We start from the raw sequence: 17,616 nt of genomic DNA, 5'->3' as shown, positions 1-17,616 counted from the left end.
CTCTACAGCTGGGTGGTGAATCCCTTGTCAGCACACTCCTCAGCCTGTAAGATCTTAAAAGTAATATGAAGTCTACAACCTGCCCAGTATGCATGAGGAAGAAGTAGTTCAAGGAATAGGAGAACTAGAGGTTTTTTGTTGGTGGTACTATTTTCTGTAACTTCTTTCATGCTTCTGCATTTCTGATGTAAGCAATGCTAGCGACAAAAATGAGAGCAAACAAAATCAGAAGGGAGAGATAACTGTGGAAAAAGTCCAGTAGTATCTCACAAAACATGTGGAAGGAAGATATATGCTGTGGAAGTCTTCATCCCCTCCTTTTTTGACTCCTCAACTGCCTAGTATTGCGCCTGAATATCCCTAATACACTCATAGCTCATTTTCTGTAAGTAGGTGGCAAAACTCTGACAACCTCCACAGAGCTTCAGCGCTGCACCCTGTTGCAGACAGCTTCATGGGCTGCAGCAGGGAGCTCTGCGCCTCAGCAGGTGTAAGTCCTCAGCCACTGCCAGCTTCTGCCTTATGGAGCTCTAAGTGCTGGGTAACTCAGCTCCCTGTCTGATAATCACATTTGGTTTGATATAACTTCTTAATTATACTGTGAATATGTGAGGAAACTGCTCATCTGTTTAGAGTGTGGAGACTAAAACTGTCTCAGTTTTCCCTGTTATTGTGTAGCTGTCAATTCAACAAACTAGTATGGAGCAGACAACTATCAACTGAGATGTCAAAAAAGGCAGTCGTTACAGCAGCTGGAAAGGCTGCTATTGACTTTATTGCTGAAGGAAATGTTTGCTTAGTCTGTGTCTGCAGGTAACAATGAATCTATTAAAATAAACTTTGTGTTCATTTCCTGGCACTTCACATTTCGGGAATGCCTCATCTCTCTGTAGTAAATGGAATTGTTCGGGTTTCAAGGATGAAATGTGAACAGGTCTCCAAAGATATGTATTTTTAAATATTACGTTTATTAACAGTAGCAATGAAGGAACCCTTAGCTCTTCCACTTATTGTTCTTCTGATCAGCCAGGAGCTGGTGTAAAGATTTCAGATCTGCCGTGTTTCAGGAAGCCAGTTACTGTGTGATGACTGCTGCTTTGGTGTTTGTGGTATGTATTAGATTAAGAGGAACAACTGCTGCTTGGATTTAATTCTTCAACCTTTTATAATTCTGGAGGCAATAGCATGTTAATTCAAGTAGAAAAGGTCTGGATAATAACTTTATTCACTTGTTGCATGGAGGAAAAACTGCTGTTCCAGAGTGAGGCTTACCTGTGAATAAGGAAGAAAAGGTCAATATGAGAACTGTCAGTATGTTTTGGGGTGTCGCCTGGAAGGCAAATAGGACATATCCTTGTGTCAACTTGGTGTTCAACAGGATCGATTTCATTTATGCTTACTGGTTAGTGGTTTGAATTTTATTTCATGTAAGAATGAGATCTAATTATAACATCAGTTATGAGAAATACTAAGTATTTGAGAGATGCCAGGTGTTCTCAATGTAAGTTGTCCTGTAACTACCAATCTTCTTACTGCTAAAACACCTCAAAAGTACCAAACTGTGCCTGCTACAGTGTACTTTAAGACCATATCTTTCCTATCATTCTTGACAAACAGCTGTTTGTCCAGAGAGTTCTTCTAAATGACTACTGGAATATCTGAGTTTGGGATGGAGCTTGTATTAATAGAAGGTAAATCTTGCAGAGATGTGAAATTCATACTTATTGAGTTTTCTGCATTGGTCGGGAATAAGTGGCTATTCCAGAAAATGTGTGAGCAGCCAAGAGTATCCATCTTATACTGTCAAAGTGCTGCCAGCACCTTCAAGGGCAAAGGTGTAGGGTCACAGTCCAGTGGACTGTGGAGGAGGAGGTGGCAGCAGTCCCCACAGAGGCACCCTGACCCAATACAGCCCTGTTACATGTCACCCCTGCTGTTTGTTGGAGAAGCAGAAAGAAATGTGACTTGGGCCCTGCAGGGTTTTTCCCTTTGGCTGCCTCTTCTGCCTCTGTTAGGGCTGGTGCCAGTTCCTGGCACCAGCACCAGCTGCCTGCTGCTCCCCAGCCAGTGGGGGTTGTAGGAGGCAGGCAAAGTGGATGATCCCTGACCTGACTGCCTTGAACTGCTGGGGGTTGCCCTCTGAGTGCCTCTGCTGCTTTCTGATGGTCACTTTGGGATGCTCTCCTGTTAAAGATCACCTTTTACTTCCATGCCCCTGTGTTTAGCGTTTCACTGTTTTAGCCCTTGATAATGACTTGCTTGGGTACTATATTGGCAGTGAAAGACCAGATTGGTCCCAATGTATTTTCTTCTAGTTGAAAATCATTGTGAAGCGGGATCTGGTGCACAGACCATTAACCAGCTTTAATCACATGAGGCCCAGTCCAGCCCCTTACTTGCTGTGGGATGTCTCTTGTACATGCTGTGGTTTAACCCTGGCCAACAACTAAGCCCCATTCAGCCGCTCGCTCGCTGCCCCTGTCTGGAACAGGGGAGTAAATTAGAAGGGTAAATGTAAGAAAACTTGTGGATTGAGATAAAGACAGTTTAATAAGTAAAGAAAAAACTGTGAGTGCAAGCAGAGCAAAACATGGAATTCATTCACCCCCTCTCATCGGCACACAGGTGTTCAGCCATCTCCAGGAAAGCAGGGCTCTGTCATGTGAAATGGGTGCTTGGGAAGACAAAACACTGTAACTCTGAATGTTCCTCCTTTTTTTCTTCTTCCCTCCAGCTTTGTATGCTGAGCATGAAACCATATGGTATGGGATATCCCTTTGGCCAGTTGGGGTCAGCTGTCCCGACTGTGTCCCCTCACAACTTCTTGTGCACCCCCAGCCTCCTCGCTGGTGGGGTGGGGTGAGAAGCAGAAAAGGCCTTGGCTCTGTGCACGCACTGCTCAGCAGTAACTAAAACATCCCTGTGCTATCAGCACTGTTCTTAGCACAAACCTGAAACACAGTCCTGTGCTAGCTACTGTGAAGAAAATTAACTCTGTTCCAGCTAAAATCATCACAATGCATAAGTGTGAAATATACAAGTAGAGATTTCAGTTCTAACAATTGCACATCAAAACATGTGACTTGATGAAAGAGACAAAAAACCTACTGCAGTGCAAATAACCATTGGAGTACTTCAATAAATGGGAATAAACTTTTAAAATACCGCCTATAGATAGTGCTGATAATGATGACTAAGTTTAAAAAGATGTGTATTGTGAGTCTCAGTTCTGTCCTAGAATAAACCAAGGATTATTCTGTATAGCTGGAAGAAAAAATCTGTTCTTCTCTAAAAACAAATTTCCAACATTACATCTTTGTGTTGAATAAGTGTTTAGCATCACGAGCTTGTGGGGTTTTTTGTGTATGTGGGCGGCTCTTTTCCCAGACACTGGTTAAAGAAGTCTTGTCACATGGCTTTAGTTCTCACAGTGCATGCAAAGGATGGCTTCAAGACTTTCTAAATGAAAAGCTGGTATGATGTAGTGATCAAATGTACTTCCTGACATGTTGTCTTGGAAGCAGAAGAGAAGCAACCTGTGTGCTGGTTTGTGGGACTTAACTAGGAAATGTTCCGTGCCATTAATTGTACTAATTACATACATGTATATATTTATATTATATTTATGTATATATACATGTATATATATATGTACTAATTGTATACAGAGAAACAGACTTTAATGCGACTTAAGCATCTACTCAAAGTATATGCTTCGATGTTGACCTGGCACTGTGGAAGTTTTCCCTAATGTTTTTTCTCTCCAACCATCATGACTTTGAATCTGAACTTGAAGTTTACCCAACCAGCGCAAATGAGGCTTTGGGAAAAAAGGAAATATTGGATTAGGCAGCAAGCACCATTAAATATTGAAGAAACTTGGAATTGCAACTACTTGGAGGAAAGAGCAATCCTTTAGTAGGATAATCATTAAAGAAAATGACACATTGCATTCAAGATAAGAAATTACTCAAAATAATCTTAGAGGCTGGATCTTCTAGAAGCAGATTAAAAACAGGAGTTTAATTTAGGCAATCTGAGTTCATCTTGGAGGACAGATATATTTCTATAGATAAAAGCTTGTCTTTGAATATTCCCAAGATCAAGCTTGGTAACCTTGTATCCCTTAACCTTGGTATAACTCTTCACTCAAGAGTTAATGCTACTGTTTTATTTGTTGCCAAGCTTCCAGTTGCTGGAAAGAGGATAGTGAGGTTTGCTATTTTAACATCTGGATTCTGAGTTGAAGTATTTAGCAAACAGGGCAGAAATCAAACATGCCATATGGGATGCTTATTTTGGTATACTGTTGAACTGTTACCCCAGGCTTTGACTGATGCTAGATGCTGTCTTCAGAAATAATAAAAGATGACTAATTAATGGCTGATTTGCCTTGTCTTTCATTATGTATACCACAGTGCTACATTAAATGTACTTTTATTTCATGTTAATCCACTTGGGATGTTCTTATTATGTATGCAAAAATTTGCTTCTGTCTCTCCAGCACTATGACCTTTTCTTATTTTATTTTGATCAACCTTTTTTTTTGTGGGAGGTGATATTAAGAGGAGATTCTGTGAGTTTGATGTGCTAATATAAATTAACTAGAGGGAGATTAAAACTGTGTTGATATAGTGGTACAGCTGTGCTCTGCAGTTCACCCTGAAGCCTTATTCTCCAAGCAAAATGGAGGGTTGGGAGGAGGTGAGGGAGCACAGAGGGGTTGTTCTACTTGTCCTCATGAACACACCAGACTCCACTCGGTGATCTACACTGAAGTTTGATACATATAATGAACATGGGATGTGAGTGGGGTGTGTGTCCAAACCTAGAGCTCAGCAGAAGCTCTTGGTCCCTCCAACATGGGTGTAGTTCCAGCTGGTAGGGCCTGTAGATTGGTAGGTTTGGGGGTGTCCACATGAATCTAAATTTATTTAATAGTGCTTTGAGACATCCTTCTCTTAAGATGCAGAATTATCTCTTCCCCACTGTTGGGTCAGTGTTACATGGTGTCCCACATGGACTGTGTGGGTGAAGTTAAAAGGCAAGAAAATACAGATAATGTACTTGGTGTTCTGTGAATGTCAAACATCAAATAGCCAAAGATGGCCTGGAAAGAGACTGAAGGATAATTTTAAACTAGAGTAACTTGTTCGTAATTGTGAGTTTTACCTTTAGAAAATGTCAATCCTTCCTTCTTACACTAGGCATTTTTCGGCCTCTCCACAAGCTCAGAGGAATAATTACATCTGTTTATACTATTCCATTTTAAGTTTACTTCACACTATATAGACAAGAAATTTAACTTAAAATTAAAGCAAGCTTGTATACTAGAGTGTATTCCTTTGGCAATAAGAAAAATGGATTTTGTGGTAAATTTTACAAGCATGAATCTCATGATAACAGGACAGAATATAGCGTCACCCCAGACTTGGCAACAGCAGTGTCTTGTTGGAAAATGAAAAGGAGAAGATAGGTAAAATTCAGAAGATAAAAGCAGTTAAAACTATGTTTGTGGGGTTTTTTTACAGGCAGAGGAAGCAGCAGAGCTGCTGGTTTTAACTCATCCCTGAAAGATAAAATGTAGTAAATGTAAAATGGGGGTGGCTAGGCACCCATAAGGAGAATAATATGTAAGTGTTGAAATACAGAAAGTATTGGGGGAAGACGGATTGAATCTTATGAATAAGTCCAGGACACCAATTTATTTTTATGATCTTGCAGGGAATCCTAAACCAGTCTAGCTCTTAATGATTTTTGCCCTACATCCAAATGAATTCCTTTGTGTGCATCCAAGTCCTGCCAAGTGGAAATGCAAGATTGCTGGTAACAGCATGTAAAGCTCCCCATTGCCTCCCTTTCATAGGCCACTTGAAATGTTGTGCTACGTTTGCTGCTGTCCCTTTGGCTAATGCCATGAGGAACAGCTCTAGTAAAATAGGCATAAACAACTACAAATTGACTTTCAAGTGGCTGTCAGGCACCTAAAAACTCACAGCTTCTGTTTAATGGAAGCACAAAGCCAACTCTGCGAAACACTAAAGGCAGACGGAGTTACAAACCTGATTGATGTAGCTATTCCATTGAGATACAAAAACACAGTATTTGGAGCCAGGCTTGCCATGAAATTTGCAGCAGAGCTCAGTGTTTCCGAGTTATAATTCAGAGCATTTAATCCTTCTGAAGGAATATTTGCATGATCGTAGAGAGGGGAACCTCTTACCTTCATTATAAGATGTTATAAATAGCTCCCCAGAAAAATGAACCTTTGCTACATCCATGAAATCTAATAAATGTAATATTTTAGTCTTTGACACAGCATGACTTCAGTCCCTGATTATATCTGTGTCCTGTATGTGCATGCATGGAATGCAGTGAGGGAGATAGATATGCTTTCTCAGTTGAAATAGTATCAAGTTTTCTTAATACTAAATTCTTTATTTTAAGCATATGGTGCAGTAAGCTTTTATTTGGTGTATCTTAATTGTTAAACCAAACAGATGCAATATGTGTGTCGATATCTTGCCTTATTCCTTTTTTAAAAAATCTCTTGGAACATCAGTCATCTTACTGACCATGTCTGTACCCTTCCTCCCAAGCTCAGCAGGGAAGTGGGATGCCTGCTGAAGGCCTTGTAGGATCCAAAACCGCACCTATTGAAAATGGTAGCTTTACTGAGGACTTTCTCTCATAAATTCTCATTGCAAATAAAATGATCCTGGGGGAAAGGGGAAACACTGAGGGACTGGAAAATAACAAAATAATCCAGCTTTTCCAGCAGTGCTCATAAAACAGAGGAAGAAGCCTATAAAACAACACCTAAAAGAAGTATTTAATTACTTTGTTAACCCTTCTTACATATTTTTTTAAATTAATCCACTTATTCTTTTTTTCCCAAACACCATAATGTAAAAAAAGACTCAGAATGCCAATCTTGCACAAGTTGATGTGATTTTATGTTTCACTTTACATTTAGTGGGTTGCACAGAAAACCTACTTTATAAATTCAAGGAAATGTTCTGCATATAGTATTTATGATGTGTTGGTACCTCCTTGCTAAGGAGCAAAAACTTTTCAACCCATTATTTTGTGTTAAAAAAAAAAATCCACTTTCATTTGGAATGAGGCTGAATATATAGTCTTTTCACTAGTCTAGATGGACTGGTTTCAAATCCCACTTCAGCTTGATCCATGGCAATTTGCTCTCATAGCTTCTGATATCAGCTATTTCTAGAAGTGATCAGGCAAGAATGTTTTCTTTGGGGAAGGCATTGTACTTAATGGTCTGAAAATTATTCCTTCAAATATGTATACTCAGCCTCCTAAAAGAGCATGTTAAAGGATGTAATGTAGCCGTAATAGTGTTATTCTTTCTTAGCGTTTGTTTCCCTTGGCTTAGCGATTAACTCTTTACAAGCTGCAACAAAGAAAAATCTGATCTGTGTGGAATTAGGGTTGACACAAGCTGAATGCAGTTGCTGTGTACTTTTGAGGAAGGAAAATGTCATGCTACCCATTTTCGGCTTGCATGAATTAACTCACCACACACGTGTACCTTCTGTTCTGTGACTACACATGCCTGAAAAAATCAGTTTCGTTTCTCAGTGTGCTTGTGAAGTGGGGATTCTTCACAGCTTGTAGTAAGGAAAGCTGAAGAATCAAGAGGATATGTGACAATGTTCCTGTAAATCTGTAGTAGTCAGCATCAAAAGAAGGATCTCCAGACCTGTAATCCTGTACCTTAAGAGAAACCTGACTGACTTTTATGAGTGCTACTTCAGGGACTTTGTGGCACTTCAGTAAGTGTGGGGTTTTTTTCTCTTTCTGGCCAGCTCTGCAGGATGTTCCCATTTGTGTGATGTTTTCACAGGACAGCCCTGTATTAACATTTGAGTATGGAGTTAGGCTGGCTCTGATGCTGTCCTAGTCTATACTGATGGGAGTACGAAGTGGAGTGAAACCTTGACGGTCCAAAAAACCCTCCTACTCCATTCTAAAACTTTCACTGACTTTGCTGGAGTCAGATGTTTCACACCCTAGTTCCTTGCATGATATACTGTTAATCTTTCTGTAGGGGGGCATGAGGCTTCCAAGTTCCATAGGTGTTCCAAGTAGCAATAATGATTAGATAATCTTGATTTACTGTATTGGAAATGAGTATGGAATCCACAATATTACGTGATATATAAATGCTTAGCCTATGTAGTTTTTCTGTCACCGTTATAGCCAAGGAAACATTGCTTATATCCTTCTCTAATTCTGTAATTTCTCCCATGCCTAAGAAACAGTAGTCATTAAAAAACTTAACTACAAATCATGCTGTAACTTTGCAAGAAAACTTGATGAAGTAGCAGACCTCAGCCAGATTTTGAGACAGAGTGAGCAAGAGTGAGCTCTTTGGAGCTGTTGGAAGATATGCCGAAATGCAATCCAAAGTAAAATGGATTATTGAGGAGTGATACTTTCTGCAGATAAACAAAGCTGCTTCAACATGTGGCCTGATAGAAGAAATAAATAAGAAGGAAATCATGAAAGCTTCAGAGAAAGAATCTCAGCTTTGGCTTTGGGGTGGGAGCTGGAGAGGATAGCCCAAAGCACATCATGGAGCTGAGCTGGAAAATAAGTGTATTACAGCAGTGTGTGATCTATACTCTGCTGATATACTATGTTCTTTTACCTGGGAGTTATATCACTTGTCCTGAAAGACAAGATGTGAACAGTGTCCCTGAAGTGCAGTTAGGGACAGCTAGAAGAAGCTCCAGCCGTTCCCTTGCCCCTGCAGAGCCTCAGCTTCCTCTGATGCCCAGAGGTCTGCAGGCTGAAGGGATAACTCTGTTGATCAGTCTCTGGCTACAATACGAAGATCCTTCACGGCTCTCACCTGCTGCTCAGATGGATCTGCTGCATGGGCCATCAGTGTGTTCATAAGAGATTTTATGGTATTTTATGTACCATTTATTTCCTGACAAGATGTGCTCAGAGCTTCACTGTAACTCCCAAAGATGCTGCCATGCAGCCAAATATAATACAAGGCCAGAAGAATGCTGATAGCTTGTCAAAAACAAGGAAAGATGGACTCTGACTTGCCAGGAGAGCTCCTGGCTGCTGGGATGTATCTTGCTGAGGGGAACTTTGTCACAAGTTTCATCTGTTCTTGCTGGGAAATCCTCGGGTTCCACTTGCCCTGGGATATTGCCCTGGGATGTTGCTGGCTGTTGATGCCTGGTCTGCCACCACCTTGCAGCAACCACGGTTAATCCGTTGTTTGAAGCTAGGGATGAAAACTCCCTGGACCCTACAAATACAGACAACCTGGATGATCAGCCCCTCTGTTGGCTTTGGGAGCCTGATTTTTTTTTTTTTTTTTTATCTGTCGAGATAGCAGCTGATCTTTGATGGATGTGTACTGGGAATGGAAGTATGATTAAGGAGACAGGATGTAGCCAGAGATGATAAAGGGCTTTATTTACTCCTCATCAGCTCTTATTTCATGAAGATTCTAAACCTCTCTTAAAATAGATATATAAAAATGGAGAAAACCAGCCTACTTACAGCCTACAAATTTAAAAGTACTCTAAGGACTGACATTTTATCAATGCTTTCTCTTGCTACCCTTCAGCTCCTGGCGTACTGCTCACTTCTCTCATGCTGAAATCTAGAGAAAAATGTCTAGGAAAGGTTGGTAATCACATTTCCTCAAGTGCCCTTTGCTAATCAAAGGTAATTGCAAAGTTAGAAGGGTTTCACTGATAATCAGCTAAATGCTTTTGCAGTCAGTTGGTGTTCTGCAGGCTTATTCTCATGAGGTTGGGGAAAGCTCACTAAAAATGGAAATGCTAGACTTTTTTGCAAAGTTTATTTGTTCTTTTTTTTCTAAGAACAAATTATCCTAATCCCAGAGCAGAAAATTTAACTCTTATGCAGAAGGAAGGTAATTTATGTTGAACCTTTGATGTTCAGTAATCAGATTGTTGATATTTGATGATGGGATTATGTACCAAGGATATTTACAAGTTAGGGCAAGAAAATTTCAAGTGATGAATTTCCTTTTCTTCTTTCAGCTAATAATTTTGTCATAGAAATTACTTCCAGTATATCTGGCTTCACAAAGGAACTAAACTGTTCCACAACTATTTGAGTCAATTATTTAAAACATGTAAGAAGCTTTTAAACAGTTTACTGAAATAAACCAAGGAAATGCGAGGTTATGATGTTTGTACATATTCTTGGCTTAACGTGTAGCTTTGAGAGATGTGTTTGTAATTTGCCAATTTTTATTAAAAACACTGCTTTAATCATTTTCAAATATTAAAAATTGGTAGCACTAGGAAAAAAAAAGATTAAAAGGGTGTGTTTTCTTACTGCGTAAAGACCTAACAAATGTTTTTAACTTCTAGAAAATAATTAGGGAGAAAAAAAATCCCAAAACCTTTGCAACTCACCTTTAAAACACCAAGCTGCTAAGGTTCTTATTGAGATGAATGTTTCTGGGACAGCAAAACAGTGACACTGGCCTAAGGGAATATTTGACATCAGAGCCCACCTGTGAAGACAAAGTATACTCGACTTCATGATGTGACACTTGGCTTCACAATGTGAAAAATCACACTTACTTCATAAGTGAAGCTCATTAAATTGTGTTTTTCCTCTTTTTTCATGAAACAAGCATTACATCTTTTCTTAAAAAGAAACCACTTGCTTGAATGAATTAAAGTGAACTATTTTTTATTTAATTCTATTCAGTGCTTGCAGACCTCAGGCTGCAGGGGATAGTTATTCGGTGCTTTAAACCTGAGCAGTGGAGGTTAGCCGCGGTGGATCTCAAAACGTTCCTCTTGTTTCTCTGACTGACCAGACAATGCCATTTTGTTTCTTTTGCCACCTGCTTGAGTGGTAATTCCTGTAACCATGAGGAGGGCGCTGCCACTGTTTCTGTTGGGGAGAGTATCAAACTGTTAGGAATTCTTTTAAAATGGAAAATCAATTCCTTTGAACTTCCCCAGGTCTTGTTTCTGTGCAGGTGAGGCTGCTTGGTTTAGGTGCAAGTTTAAAATGTGAGCAGGGGTCTCATCCCATTCAGATAAATATGTTGGTATGGGTGCCCAGAGAAATCCCTGGCTGTTTCAGGGAGGTGCGGTGGGGTTCTGGCAGACAGCCTGGGCTGAATGGCCCCCCCACAGCCACAGTCCTTGACTGCTGAGAAGCCCCTGCTGCTTGAGTCTGTTTTTGATTTATTTTTTTTGCAAGCATAATAGGCAATTTATTCATAACAAAACTGACTACTTTGCGCTGCTTAGAGAGGAGGTAAATCAGGAGGAGAGAAACAGCAAAAAGTCACCTATATGCAGATTCTCAGACTTACCTCATTTCTCAGGAGTTGAAGTCCACCAGGAAAACCTGGCAAACCTTTTTGCACATACCTGAGCAACAATATGCTTCAGCAGAGACAAGTGCTCACAACTATTCCTGATACTAGGATTACATTGACTGGATTAAATGCGCCCTTCATCATCTAAGATTACATGGTGCAGTGAGGTGAAGATGGAGTATTGAGCACAGGATTTACTCTTAGAGCACAGTCATGAGTCTGTAACTCCAGAAACTCCCAGACATGAATGTGATCTTCCATCTCGGGAACAGAGGATGTACTGAGCTCACAACAGTGTAGCAAGGGCTGTGAAAAGGCAACTTTCTGTGCCAGTTTTGTACTCTGAAACTTAGTAACTTGTTTCTGTCTTCTAAAGACAGGCTTTTGTCCTTCAAAAAGTTCAACCTAAATGGTGGAAAATCAACACTGTGCTCTTCTAACAGGTAAAGCACAATACATTAAGTCTGTCAGCAAGCTTAGAGTGTTTCTGTCCTACCACAGAAAGCAGTTGTCTCAACTTCAGTTGATCTTGGTGATCTTTGCTAGTATTTCTGCAAGTCTGTATGTTTGGGAAACCATTTTGTGAGGCATGATATAGCTTAACGCTACCAAGATCTGCAAGTATACTTCACATTGATGTGGTTTTTAAGTCTTTATTGTGAAGTTGTTACTGGTTTACTGTTTTGGGCTGCCTTGATAGCCCTGTGCTCTTTTAGAGCAAGCACTCAGTGGAATTGAAGAGCAAATAAAAATAAGTATCACACATCAGGTATTCTCATAAAACCACCCCAAACTTGTTCTGCCTGCTAACCAACCAAACTAAGGAGTGTCTCAATTGCTTCCTCTTAATGCATCATTCAGGGATGTGAAATCCAGAGAGGGACAGGACCCAGGCACACAAAGGTTTTCTGTTCTGATCTTTAGACCAGCTCAGAGCTGGAAACAGGGCAACCTATATTAGGTCAGCAGATGATGCATCTACCTTCACTTCATAGAGGCTGTGCAGGCCTGAAGCAGTTCATGTGAAGGTTTTGTCTGAACACATCATGTTGCCATCTGTCATAGAGACAGTTCAGAGGCTTCATGACTAACTTGTCCTCCCCTGTAGGAAGAAAAAGTGGCAACTGCTAAGAGAAGGGTGTTGTGGGCAATGGGGGGCACCCATGTCACCCACCACTGTAACATGAGATAGTCCCTATTTGCAAGGCAGGGCTGCCTTCTCCTGTTGGTAGATTTGGTGCTTAGCTCTGGATCCTACTCTGGATAATAAGCCCCTAAAATCTGTGTGTATGGACATAGATGCTGGGTTTAATGATTGTTAGATGACTTTTTTTTTTTAAAAAAAAAGGCAATTTAGCCTGGTAGTCAGTTAGAGATTTCTGCTTCTATAGCTGGGATAATAGAATGGCTTGTGAAATAGTTCAGAGTTACTACCTGAGCATTACAGTGCAGTGAAACTAGTGTTGAATTAGTGTAAAAACCCAAGAATGTTGAAAAGTAGATATTTTTATAGAGAAATGTACAGGTACAGAATAGAATATACAAAGGCTGTATGTGAAAATTTGTTTGCAGCACTGTGCTGTTCATACACCTGGTTGGGTTTTCAGTTTAAGCTTTCCAAGCTAAAGATGCCACAGTGATTGTAAAAGACATGCTGTGTTTTGTATCATCATTTATGGTTGTGGATTTCCTTCCATCTCTAAACTGCAATTAAATGTTCCTATCATCCTGTAAATTAGCCTTTCTCTTTTAAACATCACATTTGCAACTCTATGTTCATATAATCCTGTAATTATGTAACTATTTTCATTTCAGCACTGATTCAGCAATGTACTTAAGCATATGAATAATCTCTTTGAACCCAGTGGGACTCCTCACATGCTTAAAATTAGGCATGGTTTAATTACTTTGCTAAATCAGCAGCTACACTGGTATACAGAAATGGGGATAAAGGAGGTGGCTTGCACCTACTGTAAACACCGTTATTGAACTGGACATGTCTAAGCTCTAATTTTACCTTCCTACTTTAAAGGTTTTCAGCTGAATCATAGCATTGGAGACACAATATGTGAGGTATTCAGACTAGATCACATCTTTTAAAACTACATTTTCTCTAGAGACAAAGCAGTTTTAAGAGGCTTAAGCCCTCTCTTGGCCTGTGTACTCTCTTGGAATTGACTGCCCTTTCAGGCATGCCATTGCATCTGATTGCAGCCCAGCACCAGAGAGGGTTTTTCTCCTGTAAAAAGTGGGTTTCTGTGCTTACCAGGATTACAACGTGATCTCATTGCATATCTGAGATGGTAATACACCATGATGCATGAACAGGAACTGATAGTGGAGATGGGAAGACTTGGGGCCACCTCAAGTCTGCTACTGAAGAAATTACATGTATATGTTTACATCCTGAGAAATCTTTAGTGTTGTCTTTTATCCTAAAATTGCATATTGTCTGGGACCTATAATGTTAACAGTTTTAACCAAAGCATATCCACAAGGTCTCTAACTTTTACCTTATGCTATATGAACTAGGGAACTTGAAGCACAGCCAGAGTTTGATTTACAGCTCTTCTATATTCAGAAGAAAAGAGATGGCAAGAAGTACTCTTGAAGTGGAAACATAAAAGAATTAAATGAAACATTGCAGGCTGCCTTTAACAGAATATGAAAGTCTACCAAGTATCTCCAATTTATACATTAGGAAACAGAAGCAAATAGGCTGAGTTCTTCAGTTAAGTACAAATGAATGATTTCTATGAGATCAAGTGTTGTGATAATTTTAAAGAATTTTTCTTACTGTCATTAATGTCTCATCCTAGCATAGAAGAGCTTTCAGAGAGCAATGGTCTTACCCTGAATCAAAACAGGGCTAATAGGTTTGATATCTTTGGTACTTACTCAGTGATTATTTTACAAAAATATCAAGGCACAATCAAAATTCTCTAACAGGGCAGGCAAGGAGAGAATTCTGTCCCAAAGTCAGAATTTAATCTTAGCACACAAAGAGGACAAAAAAGGTGCCAAAATATGCTTAAAGACTATTTTAGAGACACAGTGTCTATACAATAGTTGTTAAAGTTCCTGTTCATGGCTTAATAATCACTAATGGAGATGGACTTACCTGAAGCTGTGAATAATGAGAGGCTGTCCAGACAAACGTTTATGGAGAAAGGTGGCAGTCTGCAGGGAGCCTGGATCTCAATTAAAAAGCCAGCACACAGCCCCATAAAAAAAGCAGACCAGAAGAGCAGAGGATATTTGTACTCCTTGGCTAGGAGATCTATTTGGAGATGTTCATGGAGCGAATAGGAATGGACCCCTTATGAGGAAAAGAGGCTTTAGAAAGGATCAAACAAGGGGGATTTGATCTATTTGTTCCACAGATTAGGTTCTGAAAAATAGATCCGTCTGTGAGGAGAAGGCCTGATTATTGGCTTCCAGTTGAAGTTCTGTTTCATGCAGGGTTTAATGGTAGTGGCCTGGTGGTGGTAACACTGCTGCTAGCAAAATGACTAATGCCCTAGAAGGCATTACTGGAATAATTTGACGTCTTGCAGAGCTCAGTCCATAACTTTACCAAATGTTTTTTCGTATCAAAAACCTACCTTCAGCCTGAGCATATTTTCTAAACATTTAATGTTGATTTATAGATTTGCTTGGATAGAGAATAAATACCTTTCATCTAGTGAGATGTGCTTTTCTTTGTCTGAATTTCTCTAGCTTCAGCTATCAGACATCATATGAGTCAGTTAAACAGGTCTTTTTATATCTCATTCCACCAAAAAGATCACTGAGGTACTATATATTATATAAAAAAACTGCTTTGCTTTCTGATGTTCTAACAGCAGTCACCTGACTCCAGAGCAAGGCTACTGTAGCACAGGGAATCCAATTAAGCAGCCTCTGTATAAGAAAAACATAGCAATGTTTAGCACATCAGAACGTGATTTAGCTACATAAAAGCTATTCTATGCAGCCTAAAATTGGGATTATAAAGCTTCTGTTGCTATTTACATATACAGGCTAGACATAAATGCTGTTTTGCATTAACAAAAATGAGTTTTGCCAGTGAGAGGAAGGAACACAGCAGGGTTTACTCTTTTCATTTGATCTTTGTTTTGTTTTCAAGCCATGAGACTGCAGTGTGCCCACAATTTGGATACTGTCACAGTGAATTTCTAGGCACTTGACCTCAGTGAAGTAGTGGTATGTTCTGGCTTCTCATGTGCTGCAATAGGAAGAGCTGGGTACTGTGAAGGGGATCCAAAAACTATACAGCTCCGTAGTCTGTATTCTGTCTAAATGTAATCTTAAAGAAAATGAGGATAAGGGCATCTCACAGATTCTTTCTCTTTAGGGCTCTGGAGTTTACTTGTGGCTCCATGTCTTCCTCCAGTTAGGATCCCAAGTCCAATACCTGTGTTTAATAGTAGATTTCTTTGTTTCCCTGCAAGAACAGATCAAGGATTGTTTTCTCTTTTAAAACATTCCTCAAGAAAAGTTTTGTGTATTCTGTGCAAGTTTTAACTGCCAAGTGTGGAAAGTCTTTGGTAATATGATCTGGAATATGGGTCCTCCTCATTTTCTGTGACTGTTTTGGACATACAGGTACTTCTATTATTTGTTTTCTCAGATCTTTCACAGTCACAGCAAAAGAGATAGGGATTATGGCTCCTTTTTCCTATGCTTCCTTTTTTATGGAGCCCCTTGAATAGGAAGGGCCCTCAGGAGGTCTCTGGTTCAACCTCCTGCCCAAAGCAGGACCAGTTCTGGGATCAGGCTGGGCTGCTCAGGGCTTTCTGCAGGCAGGTCTTGAAAATCCCAATGGATGGATGTTTCTTTTCCTTTCTTCTCCCATGATTGACTGTCATTATCCTGGTGATCAGACCATTCTCTTTAGGTAAACAGGCTGAACAAGCCTTAGCAGAATGGGAGTTTTGATATTTTATATAAGAAAGTGTAGTAGCAGCAGCCACCTTTTCTACCAAGCCTGGAGCCACTCCTACAGTCTCTTAAAACATTCAGGATTGTCAGGTGCCTTCTGAGAGCATCTACTGGAGTATGGCTTTCAGGAGATGAAAGTCAGGATTGACTTTATAGTTGATTTAATGGCAGTAGATAAAATAACATCTATTGGTATTTAACTGTGTTTTTATTTGCAAACATAGGGACGCATCTTCTCCGTAACATACTCTTCCCCTGTGAATGGTCTGTTTCAGCTCCTTGATGTTCTCAATACATCCTTCAAAAATTATACTGAAGTTACGTTGTGGGCAAAACTCTTTATCAAAATTAAAGGACAAAACGTTCATTAATATTGATGAATAATGAATCCTAGGATGTTGCCATTAGATAAACCAGCTATAAACATTAATACAAGTGACCATTTAGTGTCAACATAAGTATGATGTTCTAATTTATTTTCTGTTTCCTTCTGTTTGCTAATTCACTGATGTATTAAATTGCTTAACTGGAAAAAAGACTTTGCAAATAACAATTTCATTTGTTACGCACTTAGAAATGTTTAATATTAATAGTTTAGGAATTGAAGAGTGGAGGTCTGTTGGAATGATGCTACCACCTGTGCAACATGATTTTCCCAGCTTGCCCTTATCTTCCTATTGCTCAAGATTTGGATCAGCAGAGGGCTCATGATAGTCTGACTTGTGTGTATTCCTTCTGTGCAGGACAGGGATGAAACAGCTCAGAAGAGCCTCCTACCTACCATGCGTCCTACCATCTATGTGAGTAACCAGTGAACTGAAGGGATACCAGCCCCCCGTATGCTCTTGCACTAGCAGATGGGTCAAGACATAATAGATTTAAGCACTGTATACATCAGAATCTGTTTGTTCTGCTGAATTTTATGCCATGCAAGGTACAGAAATTTTATGATTGGTGCAGCTGTTGGATTCTTACTTGTATTGCTCTGATTTACTGCTTATTAAGAAATTATTCACACTTGTGATGAACATCATACAATGGTGAGTCATAGAATAGCTTTTTTTATGCTACATTTTTCCAACATTCACAAAGCTCTTTTTGCTTTAAGAAAGGAAAGTGAGTCTGAGTAGCTGCTCAGCTCCTGCCTCTTCCACTCTTTTACTTATGACCTGAGTTTTCAGATGCCGGACATAGAAATACTATGATGTAACTCATGATCGCATTACTGAAATGATTCATTATGAATTATAACCTTTTTCAATAAGAGGGTTGTTTCTAGTTGAGTAGCTTCAGTGCAGCTAGAT

This window comes from Athene noctua, chromosome 1 (assembly GCF_965140245.1).
Source record: "Athene noctua chromosome 1, bAthNoc1.hap1.1, whole genome shotgun sequence".
Classification (NCBI taxonomy): domain Eukaryota; kingdom Metazoa; phylum Chordata; class Aves; order Strigiformes; family Strigidae; genus Athene; species Athene noctua.
The sequence above is the reverse complement of the archived record's forward strand: the minus strand, read 5'-3'. Positions refer to the sequence as shown.